We start from the raw sequence: 25,870 nt of genomic DNA, 5'->3' as shown, positions 1-25,870 counted from the left end.
TTTAATGGGGTGACATCAATAAATCAGGGTACATATATTTAAAGAAAACATGTCCAGGTTATCTTGTCATTCAATTATGTTGCATACCCATCACCCAGAGTCAGATTGTCCTCTGTCACCTTCTATCTATCTAGTTTTCTTTGTGCCCCTCATGCTCCCCCTTCCCCTTTCCCTCCTTACCTCCCCTCCCCCCCGTAACAACCACACTCTTGTCCATGTCTCTTAGTCTCGTTTATATGTCCCACCTACGTATGGAATCATGCAGTTCTTGTTTTTTTCTGATTTACTTATTTCACTTCGTATAATGTTATCAAGGTCCCACCATTTTGTTGTAAATGATCTGATGTCATCATTTCTTATGGCTGAGTAGTATTCCATAGTGTATATGTGCCACATCTTTTTTATCCAGTCTTCTATTGAAGGGTTTTTTGGTTGTTTCCATGTCCTGGCCACTGTAAACAATGCTGCAATGAACATGGGGCTACATGTGTCTTTATGTATCAATGTTTCTGAGTTTTGGGGGTATATACCCAGTAGAAGGATTGCTGGGTCATAAGGTAGTTCTATTTTCAGTTTTTTGAGGAACCACCATACTTTTTTCCATAATGGTTGTACTAATTTATATTCCCACCAACAGTGAATGAGGGTTCCTTTTTCTCCACAGCCTCTCCAACATTTGTTATTACCTGTCCTGTTGATAATAGCTAATCTAACAGGTGTGAGGTGGTATCTCATTGTAGTTTTGATTTGCATTTCTCTAATAACTAATGAAGATGAGCATCTTTTCATTTATCTGTTGGCCATTTGTATTTCTTCCTGGGAGAAGTATCTGTTCATGTCCTCTTCCCATTTTTTTATTGGATTGTTTGTTTGTTTGTTGTTGAGTGTTATGTCTTCTTTGTATATTTTGGATATTAGGCCCTTATCTGAGCTGTTGTTTGAAAATATCATTTCCCATTTAGTTGGCTGTCTGTTTATTTTGTTGTCAGTTCCTCTTGCTGAGCAAAAACTTCTTAACCTGATGTAGTCCATTCATTTACCTTTGCCTTCACTTCTCTTGCAGTTGAATTCTAGTTTCAAGGCTTTATGATCAGAAAATATGCTTGGTACAATTTCAATTTTTCTGAATTTGCTGATGTTATTTTTGTGGCCCAACATATGGTCAATTCTTGAGACTGTTCCATGTACACTAGAGAAAAATGTATACTCTGTCGCTTTGGGATGAAATGTCCTGTAGATGTCTATCATATCCAGGTGCTCTAGTGTTCGTTTAAGGCCAATATATCTTTATTGATTTCCTGTTTGGATGAATGATCTAGAACCATCAGCGGTGTATTAAGGTCTCCAAGTACAATTGTATTTTTGTCAGTTTTTGGTTTTAGGTCAGTAAGTAGCTGTTTTATATATTTTGGTGTTCCTTGGTTTGGTATATATATATTAAGAATTGTTATATCTTCTTGATTCAGTGTCCCCTTAATTATTATGAAATGACCATTCTTGTCTCTGAGTACTTTTGCTGTCTTGTAGTCAGCATTATTAGATATCAGTATTGCTACACCTGCTTTTTTTTTGGATGTTATTTGCTTGGAATATTGTTTTCCAGCCTTTCACTTTGAATTTGTTTTTATCCTTGTTGCTTAGATGTGTTTCTTGTAGGCAGCATACAGTTGGATTTTCTTTTTTAATCCATTCTGCTACTCTGTGTCTTTTTATTGGTGAGTTTAATCCATTTACATTTAGTGTAATTATTGACACTTGTGGGTTCCCTATTGCCATTTTATAAATTGCTTTGTGTTAGTTTTGTATCTTGTTTGATTCTTTTTTTTTGTTTTTGTATCATTTGTTTTTCTTTGTTTGTATTCCATACTTCTTTCTTCTGTTGCTACCTTTTTTAAGTTATGTGCTTCTGTGGTGGTTTTTTCAAGGGTGGTTACCATTAAGTAATGAAAAGGGTACCTACCATATTCATTGTAGGGCACTATCTTATGGATGTTTCTGCACTCCATCGTCCTTTGCTACTGTTTATCTCCATCCTCTCTCCCCATTTTTTTTTTTTTGGTCACAGTTTAAATTTGGTTTTATTGTGTTCTTAGTGGAGCTTTTACTTGTGGTTTTCTTTTGTTTTATTCTTTGTATCTGGTTGGAAAACCCCCTTTAGTATTTCCTGGAGTGGGGTTTTTTTTATGATAAATTCCCTCATCTTTTCTGTATTTGTGAATGTTTTTATTTCTCTTTCATATTTGAAGGATAGCTTTGATGGGTATAGTATTCTTGGCTGAAAGTTCCTCCCTTTTAGGACTTTAAATATTGGGGTCTTCTAGCTTGTAGAGTTTCTGCTGAGAAATCTGATGATAATCTAATAGGCCTTCCTTTATATGTTGTATTCTTCTTTTCCCTGGCTGCCTTGAGAATTTTTTCTTTGTCGTTGGTTTGTGCCAATTTCATTATGATGTGCCTTGAAGTAGGTTTGTTGTGGTTAAGAAAACTCAGTGTTCTGTTTGCTTCTTGAATTTGAGGCTTTAGTTCTTTCCACAGGCTTGGGAAGTTCTCGTCTATTATTGTTTGAATATATTCTCCATTCCTATTTCTCTCTCTTCTCCCTCTGATATATCTATTATTCTTATGTTATTCTTTTTGATGGAGTCAGACAATTCCTGTAGGGCTTTCTCATTTTTTTTAATTTTTGAGTCTCTGTCTTCTTCTCTCTGTTGTGCCTCAAGTTGCTTGTCTTCTATGTCACTAATCCTACCTTCTATCTGGCCTGTTCTATTAGCTAAGCTTGTTACCTCGTTTTTCAGTTCATGAATTGAGTTTTTCATCTCTGTTTGATTTGTTTTTATAGTTTCAATTTCCTTGGTAATATATTCTTTGTGTTCATTGAGTTGTTTTCTACGCTCCCTAAATTGTCTTTCTGTGTTTTCTTGTATATCTCTGTGTATTTTTAGGATTTCTATTTTAAATTCTTTGTCATTTAGCTCCAAGGTTTCCAATATATTAATTTTTTTCTCCATAGATTCTTCCACATCTATCTGTGCTACATCTTTATCTTTTGTATCCATGATATTCGATATCCTTTTTCTTAATGGCATCTGAGGGTGTTCTTGTTGATAGCACTAATGAGAATTAATAAAGAATAAAAAGTTAAAAAAATTTTTTGAAAAAATATAATAATTTATTATTTCCCCTTTTTTTTATTCTCTTCCTCTTCTCTCCCCTCCTCCTTGGGAAAATATCATGATAAACTGTGAATTATATTATGCTAAGTGGAATAAAAACTGCCTATAACAGAGGGCCTGAGTTGGGGGGAACTGTTCAAGGGGCAAAAAAAGAAGTAGGGACCCACAAAATGCAAATAAGGAAAAAATTTGGGTCAAGTATAAAATGATTTGCTTGTGAGTGATGGTCAACTAAAGGATATAATGAGAGGGATAAGAGGGAAACAGGAAAAATAAAAAAAAAATACTATTGTATTAAGTGGAGCAAAAACTAGATAGAATGGAGAGCCAGGGTTGGAAGGAATGCTAATGAGTTAAAAGGCAAAGTAAAAATCACCCAAAGTGCCACAAAAAAAAAATTTGAGTCCCAAATAAAATAATTTGTTCGTGATTGAGGATTGAATGAGAGGAAAAGTAAAAGGAGAAAAGAGGAAACTAATAGAGAGGGAGAAAAAAGAAAAAAGGGAAAAGGAAAAGAAGAAGGAGAAAAACAAAAAGAGAGAGAGTTAAGGGTTTTGGAGTGCAACCCTCATGGAGAGAAAGGAAGAAGAAAAGAAAAAAATAGGAAATGTAACACTTATGGGTAGTGTAGTTCAAGAAGAGGAAAGAATAAGATGGGCAGAGAATAAAAGGACCAAGGTGGAGGAAAAACAAATAATAATAATAATAATAATAATAAGGGCAAGAAGATGAAAGAAACAAAACAAAAAAAAATAGTGGAACAAGTTATAAAGTCTGTGGATTTTTCTTGATGTTGAGAGGTTAACTTCTTCCTTTTTCTTTCCTCTCCCGCTTCCTGGTCAGTGACTCTGTACCCCAGGCTCTGCCCCTGTGGCACGCTTAGGTAGAGGTTTGTAGTTGATGAGACTCTATGGTGATGTCATATATTAGGCTTCAGTCTCGTTGGTAGTCAAGGCTTGTTAGTGTTTGCAGGCTCTGACAATGAGAGAGTCCGTTTTCCCGGAGCCTCTCTCCTAGTCTCTCCTTCCTGAATTAGCAGCCTGATGATCCAGCGATGAGGCTGCCGCTGCCTCTGCCTGGGGAGTAAGAGGCTCAAAGAGCTGGCAAATCCCCACTCAACGCAGGGCTCTGGGTAAGGCTCTGTCAGTCAGAGCTGCCAGCATAATCAGGCAGGGCTGGGAGCCAACTACTCTCAAGGTGACTTTCTATGAGCCTCCAGAGCCTTCAGCATGCCTCAGCACTCTGTGGGACCACTCTCCCCAGGCTTTTTGTACTTTGTAACCTGTTTTGGTTGGGAAGAAGATGCCCTAGTTGCTGCCTGCAGTACAGGAGGTCTTAACATCTGCCAAATCCCTCTTTTTAGCATATATCCCTGAGTATGAAAGCTCTGCCAATCAGAAGTTGCCCCCATCCCTTTAGCAAGAGGCACTAAAAAATATCATGCCTGGCCCTGGCTGCTTGGCTCAGTGGTGGAGCATCGGCCTGACGTGCAGGAGTCCCGGGTTCAATTCCCGGCCAGGGCACACAGGAGAAGCGCCCATCTGCTTCTCCACTCCTCCCCTTCTCTTTCCTCTCTGTCTCTCTCTTCCCCTCCCGCAGCCAAGGCTCCACTGGAGCAAAGTTTGCCCGAGTGCTGAGGATGGCTCTGTGGCCTCTGCCTCAGGCACTAGAATGGCTCTGATTGCGGCAGAGCCACGCCCCAAGATGGGCAGAGCATCGCCCCCTGGTGGGCATGCCGGGTGGATCCCGGTCGGGTACATGCAGTAGTCTGTCTGACTGCCTCCCCGTTTCCAGCTTCGGAAAAATACAAAAATACAAAAATATATATATATCATGCCTCTTGTCTTAGATTGCTGAACTGAGAGAGATCTTGTCAGTTAGAGCCGCGTAGGTCAGTTGGGAGGTGAGCAGACTGTGGGTTAAGCTAATTTCAGCAATTGGAACCGCCAATCTGCTCCAGGAAGGACTGCAAGCTGCCCGCACGACCTCCCCCGATGCTTGATTGTTAGCTTGAATGGCTGGGTGAGGCGCCCTGCCCACCCAGAGAAGCTCGGGTGTAGGGAAGTTTGCTTTGGTGCACTCCCCGCATGCCACTGGCAGCTGCTGCTCGCTCATCTTTGCCAGGGACCTGCGCGGGCATTAGCTTCAGGCACACTCTTTCCTCGGCTTGGACATCTATGCCGCAGCCTAGCTTTCTCCACACCCTTAGCCCACCGACTCTATCTCAGTTCCAAGTGAAAGCAGCCCTTGCTCAGGTTAGTGAAGAAGGCAGAGTGTTCCTTTCTCCGTCTTATTTCCTTCAGGGTTGATTATATATTTAGTCAATTTTTTGCTTGATCATACCTTCGTTTTCAGTGTGTGGGACTCCCAGACACTCCAAGGATAGATTTTTCTGTCTCTGGTTGATGAACTTGTTGAAATTTTGGGGAGATTTGTTGATCGCGCTCCTCACAGCGCCATTTCTCTGACATCACTCTCACATAGAAATTCTGATATCCAGTTTCTCTTGAAAAATTCCTTAACATTTGGGGGGAACTAAATAGTGACCCCCTCTTCTAGGGAGCATGTGAACTGTCCAGTCCAACAAAGGGCTCCCTGCTTCCTGCTGTCTCCTGCCCTGGTGGCTTCACTCTAAACACATGTTCCTGACCCACTGGTAATAAGTGTTAAAAACAGGAGCTTGGGTTGATTACCTTACTTATGACACAATGTTATTATTCCTGCTTGTATATCACATTGCCCTAGTTTCTTAATTTTACTTTTCTTGTGTGTGTGTGTGTGTGTGTGTGTGTGTGTGTCTTCTTTATATGATAAGTGACCTTAATTCTTTTCTAGAACAAGGAAAGAAATATATCAATAAAGAAATCAATATACTTTTTTTTCAAATGAGGAATAACTTTGTATATTGAATCACTGTGAAGACTCTGTTCCAAGAGTGTTAATCAATTATTTGTGACATAGACTAGGAGGTGTGTGCCTTTCATGGCAAAGTGAGATATAGAGCTACTTTGAAAAAACTTTGTCTCCATTCAGGGTGGAAAAATAGGATTCTCTGTAATCAGGATGAGACGTGATGGCCCAGCCTTGTTCTCTGTATCCCGAGAGTTGAAACAGAGCAGAGCAGAAGTTTCCTATCTGGGTATGTCTCTGAAGCCCCTGAAGAGTTTCCCAAAGTACACACACAAAGCATCTCCTCCTCCCTTAACTCCTGAGTAGGGTCCTGGAAACTGTATACTCTTGTTTAAGCTTTCAAGGTAATTATGATAGAACTGTTTTATAGCCTGGGTGAGTCACACAAGAAGTATATTTCCATCTATACTTGGAAGAAAAAAACAATAATGCAAGCTTTCCCATTTATCTTTCATGGTTCTTTATCCTGAGATTGTACTCTTTCTACTTTGTGGTGATAACTTGTGCTTCCTCTTATAAAATAGTGACAGTGGTAGATGCTAGCTTGTCTTTAATGGCCTTCCTCAGCAAAACAAATAAATAAAATAAAAGCAATCTTATGTCAAGCACCCCATATTATAAGATGTCTCATTCTTGAAAGTCAGAATGGCTCCTGGATTCAGTGTTTTAGGTCTGGGTTCGCTAGGTGGCGGTCGTGGCCAGTTGCCTGCAGATGCTATTCTGCACAATGTTTTTATAAGATTTTTAATCAAATGCATTCAGGTGAAGCATGTGCTAACCAACTTGCCATAATCCCTGCTACTCCTCATTTCCTTGCACCAAGTCCAGTCATTTACCCACCAGGCCTTATAGGGATTTGAGAATATGAATCCTAGGGTAGAATTTATGTGAAAAATTAGTTGTGTGGTGGTACAGTGGTCGGAATTAAAATAGATTTTTTTAAAGCTGCTTCTAGTCATCTTTGAAAAAAAATGTGGATGTTATGGTAAGTTTGGATGCCTCTAAGAAAATACTATTTGAGTAACTGTAGTTGTGCATCATTGCCACAACAGGTTTTAATGTGGAGATATTTATAAAGGGCCAAAATAAGATCCCTTGTGGTGCTACAAATTTCAGAATACCTTATGCTTAATCTTTAGAATAGATAGAAATGACTGAGAAGAATTAGTGGGGTATAGTAAGAACAGAACAGAATAAATTAGCAGTATTAGCCATACAGTATTTATTCAGGCAACAGGTATGTATTGACAGTGCTTTTTATGAGCCAGGAATTATGATAAGTACTAGAAACACACACACACACACACACACACACACACACAAACGTTATACCTGCCCCATTTGTGCTTATAGTTCCACAGAAAAGACTGATATTAAGAAATGGCTTCAGGCCCTGACAAGGTAGCTCAGTTGGTTAGAACGTTGTCCTGATACAGTCCCTGGTCAGGGCACATACACGAATCAACCAATGACAGCATAAATAAGTGGAACAACAAATCGGTATTTCTCTCTCCCCTCACTCTTAAAAAAATGTATTAATGTCCATGGCCGGTTGGCTCAGCAGTAGAGCATCGGCCCAGTGTGTGGAAGTCCCGAGTTCAATTCCCAGTCAGGGCACACAAGAGAAGCGACCATCTGCTTCTCCACCCTTTCCTTTCACCCCACTCACCCCCTCCCACATCCATGGTTGAGCAAAGTTGGCCCCAGGTGCTGAGGATGGCTCCATGGCCTTGCCACAAGTCTTGAAATAGCCTGGTTGCTGAGCAACAAAGCAGCGGCCCCAGATAGGCAGAGCATGGCCCAGTAGGGGGCTTTCCAGGTAGATCCTGGTCAGGACACATGCGGGAGTCTGTCTCTCTGCCTCCATGCCTCTCACTTAATAATGAAAAAAAATTGATTCACAAATAAATATGTAACTGTGGTTGGTACAAAAGTAAAATTACAGAGTAGAGTTGTAGCAGTCTGGATCCAAGAGATACAATCACAAAGTGATTTAAACAAGTGAAGTTTATTATATATAATTATTAAACTATGATGAAAGAATAACTACAGGCTGTAAGAAAAATGTATGATACCAAGGGAGAGTATCCGAGAAGGAAAAGAGAGAGGAAATCCCCTTCTAAAGTTAAGGATTCAGATCTCTTTGGGAAATGCAGTTGAATCCACTGAATGGCAGAGCAGTCCGCTGCTTTGCTGGGTCAGAGCTAATCTGAAATCACAGGGCAAACAGGAAGCAACCCCTTGGGGCACAGATGAGGCAGGTAAACTAAAAGCTGGTAGCTGAGGCATGGGTATATATAAGGAGTGGGGAGGCCAGTGTGGCAGGGCGTTTCTGTCCAGAGGTAGTGGTTTGGGCAGACAAACCTAAGGGACGGGAAGTGAGCAGAGGAATCAGGGCACAAGGGCTGGCAGAAGAGCTGCAACACAGGCTGTCTATACGGAAAGGGTCATAGGAAGGCAATCCCCAGGCCACGCTGGGGCTGCAAGGCCTCCAGTGATAGTACGTTCTGGGTGCAGGGCTAGGACAGCGCATCCCCAAATGTCTACACACCCACACTGTAGACCCACTCAGAGGACCTAGAAAGAACAGGAATGTTCCTTCCTCCTGAAGTGTTCCTCTACCACCCTCTACTGAGAAAGCTTAACACCATGCTTACAGGACAGGAGCTTCATCTGTCATTGAAGAGCCTGTACTCAGGGGTTGACAACTGACACATGAGTAAATTAGGGGAAGAGGGAGTATTTAATGAATTCCATTTTGAGAATATAACATTTCAGCTGAGGCCTGAGGGTTGAAGAAAAGTTAGCCAGCCAGAGAGTTGGGATGGTCATTCTCCACGCTGAAGAGCCAATCCTGAACTAGAAAAAAAAAAAAAACAAAACTTGGAAAATATAAGGAACTCAGGAAAAGCCCATTGTGGCTAATTCATAGTCCAAGGGGGAGAGCAGGAAGGAGGGGGTCAGGCAACTTTGGGCCCTGGGTCAATGACTGGATTTTTGGGTGTTCTTATAACTACAGTCTTAGGCATGGCAATTTTCCAAAGATTATGCTGACTGTTACGTAAATAATAAACTGGAGGGGGCAAGAGTGGAGTGAAAATTCCAGTTAGGAAGCTAGTGCCATAGTATAAGCAACCGGAGATCATGGCCTTGACCAGGGCGGGAATAAGGAAGCTAGGTGGACAGATCTCCAGTCATATTTAAAAGCTAAGATCAACATGACTTGCCGACAGATTAAGTGTAGTAGAGAAAGGGGATTCAAGGGATAATTAAGGAGGACTTAAGTTTCTAACAAAAGTAACTGGTTGGATAAGGTATCATTTATTAAAAAAGAAGCAGATTACAAAAGTATAGGGTAAGGTGAGATCAGTAGTTCAAATTGAACTACTGTGAGACATATATGTAAGTTAATAATAATAATACAATAATTAACAAATGAATAATACAAGAATAAACTTTTTTTCACATACAACTATAAACCTACTTTGGCTCACCTCTGTATATGACATTAGTAGTATTATGTATACTATATATATTATAGCATATATGTAGTATTTAAGCCCACAGAAATTGATATGATAGCTAAAGGAAAGACTATAAAGTAATTGAAAGAGCACTCAACTTAAACCCTGAGGATGGACAGAGAAGAAAGGAATAGAAAAGGTGACTGAGAAGAGTTGCTAAAGAGGTATAAATGAAACATAGGAAAATGTGTGTCATGGAGTCAATACAAAAATACAAGGTCTTTTTTTATCGATTGATTTTTATTTTATTTTAATGGGATGACATTAATCAATCAGGGTACATAGGTTCAGAGAAAACATCTCCACGTTATTTTGACATTTGATTATGTGGCATACCCATCACCCAAAGTCATATAGTCTTCTGTCACCTTCTATCTGGTTTTTTTTGTGCCCCTCCTCTCCTCCCACCTCCTCCCATTCCCTCCCCACCCCCGGTAACCACCACACTCTTGTCCATGTCCCTGAGTCTCATTTTTATGTCCCACCTATGTACGGAATCATATAGTTCTTATTTTTTTCTGACTTACTTATTTCACTTCGTATAATGTTATCAAGGTCCATCCATGTTGTTGTAAATGATCCAATGTCATCATTTCTTATGGTTGAGTAGTATTCCATAGTGTATATATGTACCACATCTTCTTTATCCAGTCATCTATTGAAGGGCTTTTTGGTTGTTTCCATGTCTTGGCCACTGTGAACAATGCTCCGATGAACACGGGGCTGCCTGTGTCTTTATGTACCATTGTTTTTGAGTTTTGAGGGTATATTCCCAGTAGAAGGATTGCTGGGTCATATGGTAGTTCTATTTTTAATTTTTTAAGGAACCACCATACTTTCTTCCATAATGGTTGTACTACTTTACATTCCCACCAATAGTGGATGAGGGTTCCTTTTGCTCCACATCCTCTCCAACACTTGTTATTACCTGTCTTGTCGATAATAGCTAATCTAATAGGTGTGAGGTGGTATCTCATTGCAGTTTTGATTTGCATTTCTCTAATAACTACAGAAGATGAGCATCTTTTCATATATCTGTTGGCCATTTGTATTTCTTCCTGGGAGAAGTGTCTGTTCATGTCTTCTTCCCATTTTTTTATTGGATTGTTTGTTTGTTTGTTGTTGAGTGTTATGAGTTCTTTGTATATTTTGGATATTAGGCCCTTATCTGAGCTATTGTTTGAAAATATCATCTCCCATTTAGTTGGCTGTCTGTTTTGTTGTTAGTTTCTTTTGCTGTGCAAAAGCTTCTTAGTCCAATGTAGTCCCATTCATTTATCTTTGCCTTCACTTCTCTTGCCTTTGGAGTCAAATTCATAAAATGCTCCCTGTAACCAAGGTTCATGAGTTTAGTACCTATGTTTTCTTCTATGTACTTTATTGTTTCAGGTCTTATATTTAGATCTTTGATCCATTTTGAATTAATTTTAGTACAAGGGGACAAACTGAAGTCCAGTTTCATTCTTTTGCATGTGGCTTTCCAGTTTTCCCAGCACCATTTATTGAGGAGGCTTTCTTTTCTCCATTGTGTGTTGTTGGCCCCTTTATCAAAAATTATTTGACCATATACATGTGCTTTTATTTCTGGGGTTTCTATTCTGTTCCATTAGTCTGAGTGTCTATTTTTTCTGACAATACCATGCTGTTTTGATTATTGTGGCCCTATAATATAATTTGAAGTCAGGTATTGTAATGCCCCCAGCTTCATTCTTTTTGAGGATTGCTCTGGCTATTCGAGGTTTTTTATAGTTCCATATAAACCTAATGATTTTTTGTTCCATTTCTTTAAAAAATGACATTGGAATTTTGATGGTAATTGCATTAAATTTGTATATTGCTTTGGGTAATATAGTCATTTTGATTATATTTATTTTCCTATCCAAGAACAAGGAATATTTTTCCATTTCATTATATCTTTTTTGACTTCTCTTAACAATGCTTTGTAGTTTTCATTATATAGGTTCTTTACATTCTTTGTTATGTTTATTCCTAGGTATTTTTTGTTGTTGTTGTTGCAACCATAAAGGGGATTGTTTTTTGAGCTTCTTTTCTGATGTTTCATTGTTGGCATATAGGAAGGCAATGGACTTTTGTATCTTAATTTTATATCCTGCAACCTTACTGTACTGGTTTATTGTTTCTAGTAATCTTTTTGTGGAGTCTTTGGGGTTTTCAATGTACAAGATCATATCATCTGCAAAAAGTGAAACCTTTACTTCTTTTTTCCCCAATATGAATGCCTTTTATTTCTTTTTCCTGTCTGATTACTCTGGCTAGAACTTCCAGCACTACGTTGAATAAGAGTGGAGAGAGTGAACAACCTTGTCTTGTTCTTGATTTTAGGGGAAAAGTCCTCAGTTTTATGCCATTTAATATGATGTTAGCTGATGGTTTATCATAGACGGCCTTTATTATGTTGAGATATTTTCCTCTATACCCATTTTGTTAAGTGTTTTAAACATAAAATGATGTATTTTATTGAATATCTTTTCTGCATCTATTGATAAGATCATATGGTTTTTGTTCTTTGTTTTGTTGATATGGTGTATTACATTAACTGTTTTACGTATGTTGAACCATCCTTGTGATTCTGGGATAAATCCCACTTGATCATGATGTATTATTTTTTTAATGTGTTGTATTCGATTTGCTAGTATTTTGTTTAGTATTTTAGCATCTGTATTCATTAGAGATATTGGTCTGTAGTTTTCTTTTTTGTGTTATTCTTGCCAGATTTTGGTATGAGGGTTATGTTGGACTCATAAAATGTGTTTGGCAGTATTGCTTCTTCTTCAATTTTTTGAAAGACTTTAAGTAGACTAGGAACCAAGTCTTCTTTCAATGTTTGATAGAATTCACTAGTATAGGCTTCTGACCCTGGATTTTTATTTTGGGGGAGGTTTTTAATAGTTGTTTCTATTTCCTCCCTGCTTATGGGTCTGTTTAGCTTTTCTGCTTCTTCATGACTCAGTCTAGGAAGATTGTATTGTTCTAGGAATTTATCCATTTCTTCTAGATTGTTAAATTTGGTGACATATAGTTTTTCATAGTATTCTACAATAATTCTTTGTATATCTATGATATCTGTGGTAATTTCTCCTCTTTCATTTTGGATTTTGTTTATATGAGTCCTTTCTCTTTTTTCCTTGGTGAGTCTTGCCAAGAGTTTGTCAATTTTGTTGATCTTTTCAAAGAACCAGCCCCTTGTTTTATTAGTTTTTTCTATAGTTTTTCTGTTCTCTATTTTGTTTATTTCTGCTTTGATTTTTATTATCTCCTTTCTTCGGCTGGTTTTGGGTTGTCTTTGTTCTTCTTTTTCTAGTTCCTTAAGATGTGAAATTACGTGGTTTACTTGGGCTCTCTCTTGTTTGTTCATATAGGCCTGTAGTGATATGAACTTCCTTCTTATTACTGCTTTTGCTGTATCCCAGAAATTCTGATATGTTGTACTGTTATTTTTGTTTCCCTGTATCTTTTGATCTCTGCGCTTATTTCTTCTTTGATCCACTTATTTTTTAAAAGTATGTTTTTTGGTTTCCACATTTTTGTGGGTTTGTTTACCTCTTTTTTGCAGTTGAATTCTAGTTTCAAGGCTTTATGATCAGAAAATATGCTTGGTATAATTTCAATCATTCTGAATTTGTTGATGTTATTTTTTGTGGCCCACCATATGGTCAATTCTTGAGAATGTTCCATGTACACTGGAGAAAAATGTATACTCCGGCACTTTGGGATGAAATGTCCTGTAGATGTCCATCATGTCCAATTGTTCTAGTGTTTCATTTACGTCCAGTATTTCTTTTTTGTTGTTGTTGTTGCAGAGACAGAGAGAGTCAGAGAAAGGGACAGACAGACAGGGAGAGAGGTGAGAAATATCAATTCTTCATTGCAGTTCCTTAGTTGTCCATTGATTGATTTCTTATACGTTCCTTGACCAGGGGCTACAGCAGACCAAGCTGTAGACCCTTGCTTGAGCCAGTGACCCTGGGCTCAAACTGGATGAGCCCACACTCAAGCTGGCGAGCTCAGGATCTCGAACCTAGGTCCTCCATGTCCCAGTCCGATGCTCTATCCATTGCGCCACCACCTGGTCAGGCTACGTCCAATATTTCTTTATTGATTTTCTGTTTGGATGAAAAATCTAGAGCCTTCAGCTGTGTATTGAGGTCTCCAAATAAGATTGGAGACCAATATTTTGTCGGGTTTTGTTTTTAGATCAGTCAGTAGCTGTCTTATATATTTTGGTGCTCCTTGGTTTGGTGCATATATATTAAGAAGTGTTATGTCTTCTTGTTTCAATGTCCCCTCTATCATTATGAAATGACTGTTTTGTCTCTGATTACCTTTGCTGTCTTGTAGACAGCATTGTTAGATATGAGTATTGCTACACCTCTTTTTTTTTTTTTGGATGTTATTTGCTTGGAGTATTGTTTTCCAATCTTTCACTCTGAATTTGTTTTTATCCTTGTAGCTTAGATGTGTTTCTTGTAGGCAGCATACAGTTGAATTTTCTTTTTTAATCCATTTTGCTACTCTGTGTCTTTTTATTGGTGAGTTTAATCCATTTATGTTTAGTGTAATTATTGACATCTGAGGGTTTCCTATTGCCATTTTATATATTGTTTTCTGATAGTTTTGTATCTTGTTTGTTTCTGTCTTTTATTTTTCTATCATTTGTTTTTGTTTGGTTGTAATCCATAATTCTTTTCTCTGTTACTTGTTTTTTCAAGCCAGGTACTTCTGTGTTGCTTTTTTCAAGGGTGGTTACCATTAAGTAACGGAAAGCATACATATCATGTTCATTGTAGTACATTATCTCATTAGTGCTTCTGCACTCCATTCTCCTTTGCTACTGTTAATCTTTGTCCTCACCCCTTTTTGTTTCTTTGTCACAGATTAATCTTGTTTTTATTGTGATCTTGATGGAGCTTTTACTTGTAGTTTTGTTTTGTTTTGTTCTTTGTGTCTGATCGGAAAACCTCCTTTAGTAATTCCTGAAGTGGAGGTTTTCTGGTGATAAATTCCCTCATCTTTTCTGTATCTGTGAATGTTTTTATTTCTCCTTCGTATTTGAAGTATAGCTTTGATGGGTATAGTATTCTTGGCTGGAAGTTCCTCTCTTTCAGAACCTTAAACATTAGGGTCCACTCTCTTCTAGTTTGTAGAGTTTCTGCTGAGAAATCTGTTGATAATCTAATGGGCCTTCCTTTATATGTTGTATTCTTCTTTTCCCTGGCTGCCTTGAGAACTTTTTCTTTGTCATTGGTTTGTGCTAATTTCATTAGGGTTAAGATAACTCGGTGTTCTGTTTGCTTCTTGAATTGAGGCTTTAGTTCTTTCCACAGGCTTGGGAAGTTCTCATCTATTATTTGTTTGAATGTTTTCTCCATTCCATTTTCTCTCTTCTCCTCTGTTATACCCATTATTCTTATGTTGCTCTTTCTGATGGAGTCAGACAATTCCTGTAGGACTATTTCATTTTTTTAAATTCATTAGTCTCTCTCCTGTTATCTCTGTAGTACCTCTAGTTGCCTGTCTTCTATGTCACTAATTCTCTCCTCTATCTGGCCTGTTCTATTGGCTAAGCTTGTTTCCTCGTTTTTCAGTTCATGAATTGAGTTTTTCATCTCTGTTTAATTCATTTTCATCTTTTCAGTTTTTTTGGTGAAGTATTCTTTTTGTTCAGTGAACTGTTTTTTGAGCTCCCTAAATTGCCTTTCTGTACTTTCTTGTATATCCCTGAGTATTTTTAAGACTTCAATTTTAAATTCTCTGTCATTTAACTCCAAGGTTTCTAAGCTATTAAAATTTTTTTCTATAGATTTTTCCTCATCTATCTGAGCTACATCACTGTCTTTTGAATTCATGATATTCAATTTTTTTTTCTTTAATGGCATTTGAGAGTGGTATTGTTAATAACACTAATAAGAGTTTATTAAAAAATTTTTTTTGAGAAAATGCAGTGAAAAACTGAAAATTCTATTGTGCTAAGTGAAACAAAAATATGTAGAATGGAGGGCCTGGGTTGTGGGGAGTGACAAAGGGGCAATAAATGGGCATGAACCCACAAAATGCCACAAGGAAAAAATTTGGATCAAGAATAATTTGTTTGTAAATGATGGTCAAATGAGAGAAATACTGTAAGAGAAAAGAGAAAAAAAGAAAAAGAAAAAAGAAAAAATACCATGAAAAATGAAAATTCTATTGTATGAAGTGACACAAAAACTATAGAATGGAGAGCTGGAATTCAGGGAAATGCTAAAGAGATAAAAAGTGAAGTAAAAAGCACACAAAATGCCACAAGGAAAAGAAATTTGAATCCAGAATAAAATAATTTGTTTGTGGGTGAGATTTGAATGAGAGAAAAAGTGTAAAAGAAAAGAAGAAACAAAAAGAGAGAGAGAAAAAAATTGAGTTAAGTTTTTTGGAATGTAATACTCATAGAATAAAAAGAATGGAAAATGTAACACCTATGGGTAATAACATTCAAAATGAAAAGAAAAGAATAAAACGAAGGAGGATAAAATGGCCAAGGTGGAAGGGGAAATAAAAGATAAAAAATACAAGAAGAAAAATGGAAAAAGTTATAAAGACTGGATTTTTCCTGGTTTTGAGAAGTTATCTTCTTCCTTTTTCTTTCTTCTCTCTCTTTTTGACTGGTGGCGCTGTACCCCAGGTTCTGCCCCTGTGGCACTCTTAAGCAGAGATTTGCTGTTGTGTTGCTATGGTGATGACATAAACTAGACCTCAGTCCCATTGGTAGATAGGGCTTGTTAGCATTTGCGGGCTCTGACAATGGGAGAGTTCGTTCTCCCGGAGCCTGTCCCCAAATCTCTCCTTCCTGAACCAGCAGCCTGCGGACCCAGCTGTGAAGTTGCCCCAGCTCCTGCCTGGAGAGCAAGAGGCTCTAAGAGCTGCCAAATCCCCACTCTATCTCATTCAACACAGGGTTCTGGGTAAAGCTTTGCCAGCCAGAGCCTCCAGCATAATCAGGCAGGTCTGGGAGCCGATTGCCTTTCAGGTGTCTTTCTATGAGCCTTTGGGCATGTCTAGTATGCCTCAGCACTCCGCAGGTCTGCTCTCTAGAGGCTGTCTGCAAGCTGCCTGTACACCCTTCCCCCTACCACTTCTGCAGTTCTCTTCCCCAGGGGTGTGCTTTGTCAGCCTGTATGAGTGGCAGAGGTGCCACGTCCAGACAGGTTTGGGTGTAGGGAAGCCAGCTTTCATGCACTTCCCGCGTGCTATTGTTTAAGAAGCCGGGATTATTCAGAAACTCTGGTCACAGCCCACACAGAGGGTCACTACTGACAGTCTCCAACCCAGCCCCTCCATCCGGGAATGCAGGCACCCACGCTCGAAGCACCAGGTGGATCCACTCGCACATTGCCTGTGCTCGCCTACCAGGATACTGGGAGTAAACAAAGCAAATGCTCACCCACCTTTGCCGGGGTTTGTTACTGGCATTAGCTCCACGTGGGCTGAGCCACGGTCACACTCTCTCCTCAGCTTGAATGTCTCTGCCCTAGCCCAGCTTTTTCCGCGCCCCCAGCCCTTGCTTTCTCTCAGTTCCAAGTGAAAGCAGCTCTTGCTCAGGTCAGTGAGGAAAGTGGAATACTCCGTTCTCTTATTTCCTTCAGAGTGGATTATATATTCAGCCACCTTTTCGCCCAATCATACCTTTGTTTGATGTATGTGTATTTCAGATGCTCCTGCGATTGTTTTTCTGTCTCTCGTTGTTGAATTTGTTGAAGTTTCAGGAAGAGGTATCAGGAGCACTCCTCATGGCACCATTTCTCTGACGTCACTCCTCTTTTTCTTTTTTAAAATTCAGTGAAAGGAGGGGAGGCAGAGAGACAGACTCCTGAATGCATGCCAACTGGGATCCACCTGGCAAACCCCCTAAGGGGCGACGCTTTTCCCATCCGGGACATTGCTCCATTGCTTAGCAACAAAGCTCTTCTTAGAGCTTGAGGCAGAGACCATGGAGCCATCCTCAGTGCCCGAGGCCAACTTGCTCCAATTGAGCCATGGCTGTAGGAGGAAAAGAGAGAGAGAGAGAGAAGAGAAAGGGGGAGAAGTGGAGAAGCAGAAGGGCTCTTCTCCTGTGTGCCCTAACAGGGAATTGAACCCAAGACATCCACACACCAGGCTGATGCTCTACCACAGAGCCAACTGACCAGGACCAAAAATAAAAGTTTAAAGCAGGAAAGTGATCAGTGTTTCCCAGTACTGCTGAAAGGCCAAACTATAATGAGCATTAGGAAGCACTCATTGGGTTACATTTGCATTATGCAAGTCACTGGAAACTTTGGCAAGAGAAGTCTGGGCTTTGTAGAGAGAGTTGAGAAAGAAACAGTTTATTAATGTGCATTGGAAAGTGTAAACAGTTTTTTGAAAAGCTTGCCTATGAAAGAAACTAAACTCCATGCATTATCAGGATTCACCAAAAGTCAGTTTCTCTCATCTGCCATGTCTGCAATTTGGTTTCTGCTTGAAGAATAAAGACACTAATCTCAGCTCCAAGGCCAGCCTTCAGACCTGTGAGGACTGGTTTTTGCCATTCACCCTATACCCCAGGGTTGTTCCTCAGGGTTCTCAGAGCCTGGTTGATGGGGTCTGAATTCCATGAGTCTGTTGAAAGCTCTGTTCAGCTTCTCAGCCTCCTCAAATGGAAGTGATCCCAATGCTGGCCTCATCTTCCACTTATTTAGCTCCATTATTCTTCACTGTCTTACAAGTTCTCTGATGTAATCAAAGAGATATTTATATATACTTCAGCTTTGCTATGTCTATCAGTGATAGAGTTGGTCCTAATTAACTAGTCTGTCATTACCAATAGCACAATTTTAATGTCAGCAGAAAAGAAAGAAGGTATGAGGAAAGTATTCTTTTTGTTGCTATTTTTAAGATGTAAGATACCAGTTTAAGAATGAATGCTGTTGAAGGTAAAATCAAGCTGAGAGAAAAACATTAAAGGTACAGAAAAAAAGGAATAATTAATGGATATGTAAGCTATTTGTCCTAAAAGTCGGGTATATCTAGCTCATAGGTACCAGCAGAGAAAGTGAACTTTACAAAGGATGACTGAATGTCCAACCAGGTTAAAAAACAAAAGGAAATATTCTCTGTCCATTGTAGCAGAACAATCCAGTTTTTGTTTTGTTGTGTGAACCTATGTGTGCAAGAACCCAAATGTGGGTGTGTGGGGGAGAAACAGGGACTGGGAGACACTTCACACACTGGGCTTCACAGACGCTCAAAGAAAAAAGCAGTGTTATGCTTTCAATAACTGTCTCTATTCAACACTGATCGTCGCAGCATATTTACTTTGCTATGCTGGAGTAGGAGTCCAAGGGACTGAATGGCACACAACAATGTGCGAGACTTCATTTTGAACAAAGAGTAAAATCTGGAGCATGTAATAAGATTAATTATTTTTGTCATGTGTCTTAAATGTCTTTTATAAATGAAACCTGTTAATCTTTGATTTTCTCTTATGAAAGGCAAGTGAATGATACCCCTTTGCAAAAATGCCAAAATGCTAACAATTCACTTTTAAAAGCTATAAAGCTGTAAAGCTAAATGAAGCCCGGGTGAGTAGAATAGAGCCTGGGCTTTGCAGGTCAGTCTCGTTCCACAGTCTCCAATCTTAGAATATAGTAATCCCCCCTTACCCACAGGGGATTCCTTCCAAGTCTCCTGGTGAATGCCTGAAATGCAGGATATTACCTAACCCTAATCAACTATTTTAACTCTGCCAGGAAGGTAGCAGCGTTTTCTTCATCTCATATGCAACCTCTCCAATAATTTTTATATTTTCAGTCTAAACCTATTCTTCCATCTGTGTAACCATCCCTTACTTACAGTAAATGGCTTGGTGTCACTTGTTCAGGGGATGCCTTGCTGAAGTCTCAATGCTTTCTGGTGCAACACTCTGCCATCAATCAGAACACATTTTGGTTCATGTCTTTTTACCCATAAATTTAATGTCTTTTGCATTTTAACTAAGCACTAAGAATGAACCGTGGCTGTAACTTTTGCAGTAGAGGTGCAATAGCAAAATTGGCAGAAATTTCTTTTTTCTTTTCCCCCATATCGTGGCTGGAAGATTTATTCTTTTTTTTTTTTTTTTTGGAAGATTTATTCTTATGATAAATCTTAGCAAGCTCAGCATTCGCTATCTTTCTTTCTTTATGAAGTCTAAACTTTCACCTTTTCATTTAAAGGGAGCACTTGATGGTTTCTCTTTGGGATATCAAATTGCCAGCATCACTCCTCTTGCATTTTGGGGCTATTACTAAATAAAATAAGGGTTACTTGAACACAAGAACTGCCACAGAGCAACAGCCAATTTGATAAGCAAGACAGCTACTAAGTGACTAAAAGCCGGAAGTGTTTACATTGTGGATAGGAGAGGTGATTCAAGTCCTGGGCCAGATGGAGCAGAACAGCATAAGATTTCATCACTCAGAACAGCCCGCCCACAATTTAAAACTTATGAATTGTTTATTTCTGTAATTTTTCATTGAATAGCTTTGCATCACAGTTGACTACAGCTAACTGAAACCGCAGAAAGGGAAAGCACAGTATGGGGGACTAGCATAAGTTTCTACTATGTCTTCTAGTAAATTAAGAGTTACTAGAAAATGGGTAACTCCTGAGAATTGCCCTAGAATTCACTCAGAAGCAGAGGAAAACCAGGCCCACAGAATGGGTTTACATAAATAGTCTAAAGCAGGGGTCTCAAACTCAACTCAGCATGTGGGCCGCAGAGCAAGATCACAGCCATTCGGCGGGCCGCACTAGGTCTACAAAAGGCAACTGTTACGCAACACTTTTCTCACTGCAGTTGAAAACAAAAAAAAATCAGTACAACAAGCACAATCGTACACGCAGTTTACTCAGTGTCACAAAACGACCAGAAACTGTAGTTTGCATCACAACTGCTGTTAACTAAGCTAATATCTAGCTAGGATGCTAGAGAAATGAAAAATACAAGTAGGCCCCTAGGCTTACTTAATTTTATCCAAAATATTTTGAACTTCGTGGATTAGTCTGCGGGCCGCACAAAATTGTTCGGCGGGCTGCATGCGACCCATGGGCCGCGAGTTTGAGACCCCTAGTCTAAAGAATCAATATAGTTGATTTCTGATGACCTCTATGGTCCTGCTAATTACCAAAGTGATTCCATGCCTATAGATATCCAGGTGGACCGTGTGGAGAAGACAGAATGCTGGAGCTCTGGAGAGTGACTGGCAAAAGATTCAGGTGTGTGTGTGTGTGTGTGTGTGTGTGTGTGTGTGTGTGTGTGTGTGTTTCAATTTGCATATAGAATTGGCCCTTTATGCCCGAGGTCACCTAGGAAGAATGTAGATTATAGGAAAAGAGAGCTGACGTCAGAGTCAATGGGATGAGGATAGAGCCAGTCAGAAATCTGGTGCTGGGAGGAGGATCCAGCATTAGAGGCCGACTAGGAACAGCCAATGAGGCAGGAGGAAAACCAAGGGAGTCTTATGTTCTCAGAGCACAGAGACGAATGTGTTTCAAAAAGGTGAGAGTAGTCAGCGGAGTCCAATGCTGCAGTGAAGCAATGGCCCACTGGATATAAGCCCCTTAGTGGGAGAGTCGCCCTTCCTTGCTGTGACTGGCCTTGTATGGATCTCTCTTTTTTCCCATCTGAAAGCATATTTGTCTCAGCTATTCTGAAGGGGGAGGAGAAACTGCCTTGAATGCACATTTTTGGGGACTATCTTTATTTTCTTTATTTACCTGTTATAAGACAAACTCTTGGAAAGAGTTGTCTAACATGAGCTTCCTGCACTTTCTTTCCTAACCCACTGCAATCAGGAGTCTGCTTCCACTATCCATGGGGTTGTTGAGATTACAGCCATGCGCAGATTATTCAGGAAGAGACTGTAGGATGACCGAAACAATGAGCCACCAACATTTAAGGGGACGTGATATTATCTATCCACCTGATAAGGCTCTTAAAGTGGACTGAATGAAGTAATGCATGTAAACCAGTAATTACAGGGTCAGCACATCGTTTTCAGTACTAGTTTCAATCCCCTTGACCCTTCTTATCCTATTCTAAGTAACCTGCCTGTGGTCACGTAGCTGGTGAGAACAGATTTAAACTCACTTATCCTTGACTAAAAAGACTATGTTCTTCCTTTTCACTGTGCTAACTGCCTTCTCAGTGCTTTCGTCCATTTTGTGCCTACCCGCAAACTACTGGCTCCCAGAAACCGCAGTCTCTGACCCATTTCCCAGGTTCACAACTCAGGGTTTGACATTACTCTTCTTATCTGCTTCTACTCCAGATGTCAGCTTTCTCTGGCTGCCCATCATATTTTTTTTTTCCTCACATGCTATCTGTGTCAGCCCCAGAAAGAGATGCAGAAAAAAAGAGAAGTGAACAAAAAAACTATTAAGTGAGATTTGTGAGCACGGTTTACTGACTTTACAGGAATGGAGCAAATGCATACTCCATCAGTGGAAGAATTCTTGTGGCATTCAGGAAGCGTGAAACAAGTCAATATACACATGTGGTCAGTAAAATAGGGGATTTTCAAGTTTCCAGTGAGCTCTCCTGTAAGTTCACCTCCAAGTCCCTGTAACTCATTAGAACCTTACTTTGTAATTTAAGAGATGCCCAGTAGGTGGCGTAGCTTACTCACAGATGGTTTTTCAGATCCCACCATGGATCCTAGCTTGACTTGTAATTGAGACCAACCTCCTCTTTTTCCAAAACACAGAAATGAAGATTAAAGATTATATAATTTACAACAGAATATCCAGCACTTAAACTAGGTAGCATATGTTCACCTGAAATCCTCCTATTATACTAGCTATGAATCTCCAGCAAGGGGTAACTTCCCATCAGAGGGCACGCAGTGACTAAGCAGCTAGTTCTCAGTCAGGAGAGTATTAAGGGTTCACGGTAAGGTTGTCTGCTATGAGATGACCACATCTCTTAGGATGATACCCTGTTGGAGCTTTCTGTCCTAATTCATAAGGGCATTTTAGAATGGGAAGAGTGCACCCCTTAGCCTATTTTGACTTTCTCCCATCACCTGCTGCGTTTTCCCCTACAGCAGAATCCCAGTTGCAAAGTTATATCCAGGGTGTGAAGCAGAAGATAGCCAGTTTCCGCAAATACCTTCCTTCCTGGGTTGTGCAGTATTGAAACTCCCATGGATGAAAGCAAGGCCATGGTGCCTTGTCTACCTTTTTTTTTTCTTTTTCTTTTTTGTGAGAGAGAGACAGACAGACAGGGACAGACAGACAGACAGAAAAGGAAAGAGATGAGAAGCATCAACTCATAATTGCGCACCTTAGTTGTTCATTGATTGCTTTCTCATATGTGCCTTGACCGGGGTGGGGGGAGCTACAGCAGAGCCAGAGACCCCTTGCTCAAGCCAGCAACTTTGAGCACAAGCCACTGACTGTGGGATTCAACCTTCAGCAACCTTTGGGCTCAATCAAGCCAGTGACCATGGCATCGTGTCTACGACCCAACATTCAGGGCAGCGACCCCACACTCAAGCCAATGAGCCCGTGCTCAAGCCAGCAACCTCAGGGTTTCCAACCTGGGTCCTCTGCATCCCAGTCTGTTGCTCTATCCACTGTGCCACCGCCTGGTCAGGCTCATGTCCACTTTTAAAAGGTATTTCTGGGAAAAAATTCATGTGTATTCAGTTATTGGCAAACACTAATTGAAAGCTTACTAGATGCCAGGAATAGAGCTGTAAAAATATTAGACAAAGCCAATAGCTCGCAGAGAGTTCCACTTTACTGTGGGAAGAAACAGGGAAGAAAGCAGATAATTTCAATACTGCTAAGTATTTGAATTTGAGAACACGTGGGGTGGCGGGGAGGGTTGGGATATTATTTTCAAGGAGTGATCAAGGAAGCTTATCTGAGAAGATGATATTTAAAACAAAGATCTGGAAGAATGACTTTGGTAGAGGAAACAGCTAATACAAAAATCCTGAGGAGGAAGTGTTAAACTATTTTAAATTATTTCATTCCTCATAAGCAGTAGGTTGCTTCTTACGTGCTCCAAACTACCTGGTAGCACAAAGCAACATAGAAAGAAGTGAAGTGTAAGTGAGGGAAGGGGAAGGGGGATCCCGGAACACAGCAGGGGTGTGCCTCTCCCAGTGGAGAAGGTGGGCACTGAGCCCAGCCCTGGGGCACTAATTGGTGAGGAAGTGCCAGGAGGGCAGGTGGGCAGCACACGACAGCAGAAAAGACTAAAGAGACAGCCTGAAGGTATTTAAAGGTAGTGCTTAAAAGAGCTTTAAAATTGCCTGCTTATCTCCATCTCAGTGTTTCTCAAACTGTGGCCTGAGAACCACATGTTAGGATCACCAGAACTTGTTAGAGCTGATTTTATGGGATGGGGCTCAGGGATATGGGATTCAATAAGCACACACACACAGATGTGCACAGCTTGAATATCATACGCACTGAAGTTGCTAACTGACGCTCTGTGAGATTCACATTTCACCAGTGTTTCAGCTCTTCAAAGAGGCTGGCCGTCTACTTTCTCCTAGCACAGGGTCAGTTCTTCAGAGTTGGAAGAGGCTAAAACACCTCTAAGAGAAAAAGAGAAGATTAATGCATGACAAAACCCTGCAAAACATTAGGGAGTTTTAAAGAGATCTTTAATAGTTCTCTCTATTAAAAAAGAAAAAAGAGACATAGGTCTTTGGTAATTTGTGCTTCTTTTCCCTGTAATACGTAAAGGAGTACCTCTCTTTCTTTCTTTTTTTTTTTATTTGTATTTTTCTGAAGCTAGAAACCGGGAGAGACAGTCAGACAGACTCCCGCATGCGCCCGACCGGGATCCACCTGGCACGCCCACCAGGGGCGACGCTCTGCCCACCAGGGGGCGATGCTCTGCCCCTCCGAGGGGTCGCTCTGTTGCGACCAGAGCCACTCTAGCGCCTGGGGCAGAGGCCAAGGAGCCATCCCCAGCGCCCGGGCCATCTTTGCTCCAATGGAGCCTCAGCTGCGGGAGGCGAAGAGAGAGACAGAGAGGAAGGAGAGGGGGAGGGGTGGAGAAGCAGATGGGTGCCTCTCCTGTGTGCCCTGGCCGGGAATCGAACCTGGGACTTCTGCACACCAGGCCGATGCTCTACCACTGAGCCAACCGGCCAGGGCCCCTCTCTTTCTTGATGTGAATAAACAAAGGACATTAGGCATTCTTCAAGAGGGCAGTATTACTTTTCCTATGAAAGGTGTAATGTTGTGGGCAGTAATGTGCTCTCCCCACATCTGAGCATCGAGCTCTCACCTCATCCCCTTGTAGGGACACAATGAGGGGAGAGTTCCATTTGTGAGACGGTGGGTTGGGAGAAGGCGCTTTTAAATCCTGCCACAGACAGCAGTGAGAATGCAGCAAGTTCATTTGGAATGTGAAGAAAATGAGTCCGTTTCTCCTGTCCCCTGGGATCTTTGTATTCAATTTAGAAAACTGTGGCCAAAAAAGCAAGAATAAATTTGGACTTATTACTCACCCCCTCCCATCTGTCATTAGGTATTGAGTATTTTTTTTAAACTAATTCTTCCACTAGTCCAGCCCCCAAAAAGAAACAGAGGATTATTTGGTTGCCTGATACATTTAATGCTTGATTATTTTCATACTTTTGTCATCAAAAATTTGAAAAGAAAGCCTATGACCTCTTCCTTCCACAGATTTTCTAGTAGGCCACAATGCCTAACAAAAGCAACAGCATCGGCAGGTACAGCAGCAGGGCCTTTGGAAAGATGTTTCTTTTTTCAGAAGCCAAACAACCTTTGCTTAAAGACTATTCAGCCACTATTCACACTCTTCAAATGCTTTAACCGAAATGTCAGACGCTGCATCAGGATGAGAATTATTTTACGGCTTCAGAGTACATTATTTCTCTCTGCAATAGCCGCATCTCTTTATTTCAGTAAAATATCTGCTAAATCAGCAAAAGTAGAATCAGTCAAAGTTTGTGTATTTGTTTGTCACAAGGAATTCTCAGGGTCCAAGTTTAAGAATGGTCAATTAAGGTCAATTATTCATCAAGTGCCTGGGCCATCTGTGCTTTTCCCTTTAGGATTCATTTGTTATCATCATTTACAAGGAGGGTGTTTGCTTGCAGATCTGCCCTTTTACCTCAGAACAAAGATAATGTTTCTATTTAAACTGAGTCATCCTTGTCCTAAATATTGCATAGTGGCAAGGACTGCCATCTCCTGTTTCCTCGGCCCAGCATGATG

General features: G+C 40.2%; 1 protein-coding gene across 1 annotated transcript in view; it reads left to right on the top strand.

Annotated features, from left to right (window-relative positions):
* LOC136403318 (uncharacterized) overlaps positions 1-25,870 on the top strand; it is a 145,221-nt gene that overhangs the window by 72,458 nt on the left and 46,893 nt on the right. The window lies entirely within an intron of this gene.

The sequence above is a fragment of the Saccopteryx leptura genome, chromosome 4 (genome assembly GCF_036850995.1).
Source record: "Saccopteryx leptura isolate mSacLep1 chromosome 4, mSacLep1_pri_phased_curated, whole genome shotgun sequence".
Classification (NCBI taxonomy): domain Eukaryota; kingdom Metazoa; phylum Chordata; class Mammalia; order Chiroptera; family Emballonuridae; genus Saccopteryx; species Saccopteryx leptura.
This window is presented reverse-complemented; position numbering and strand designations above follow the sequence as displayed.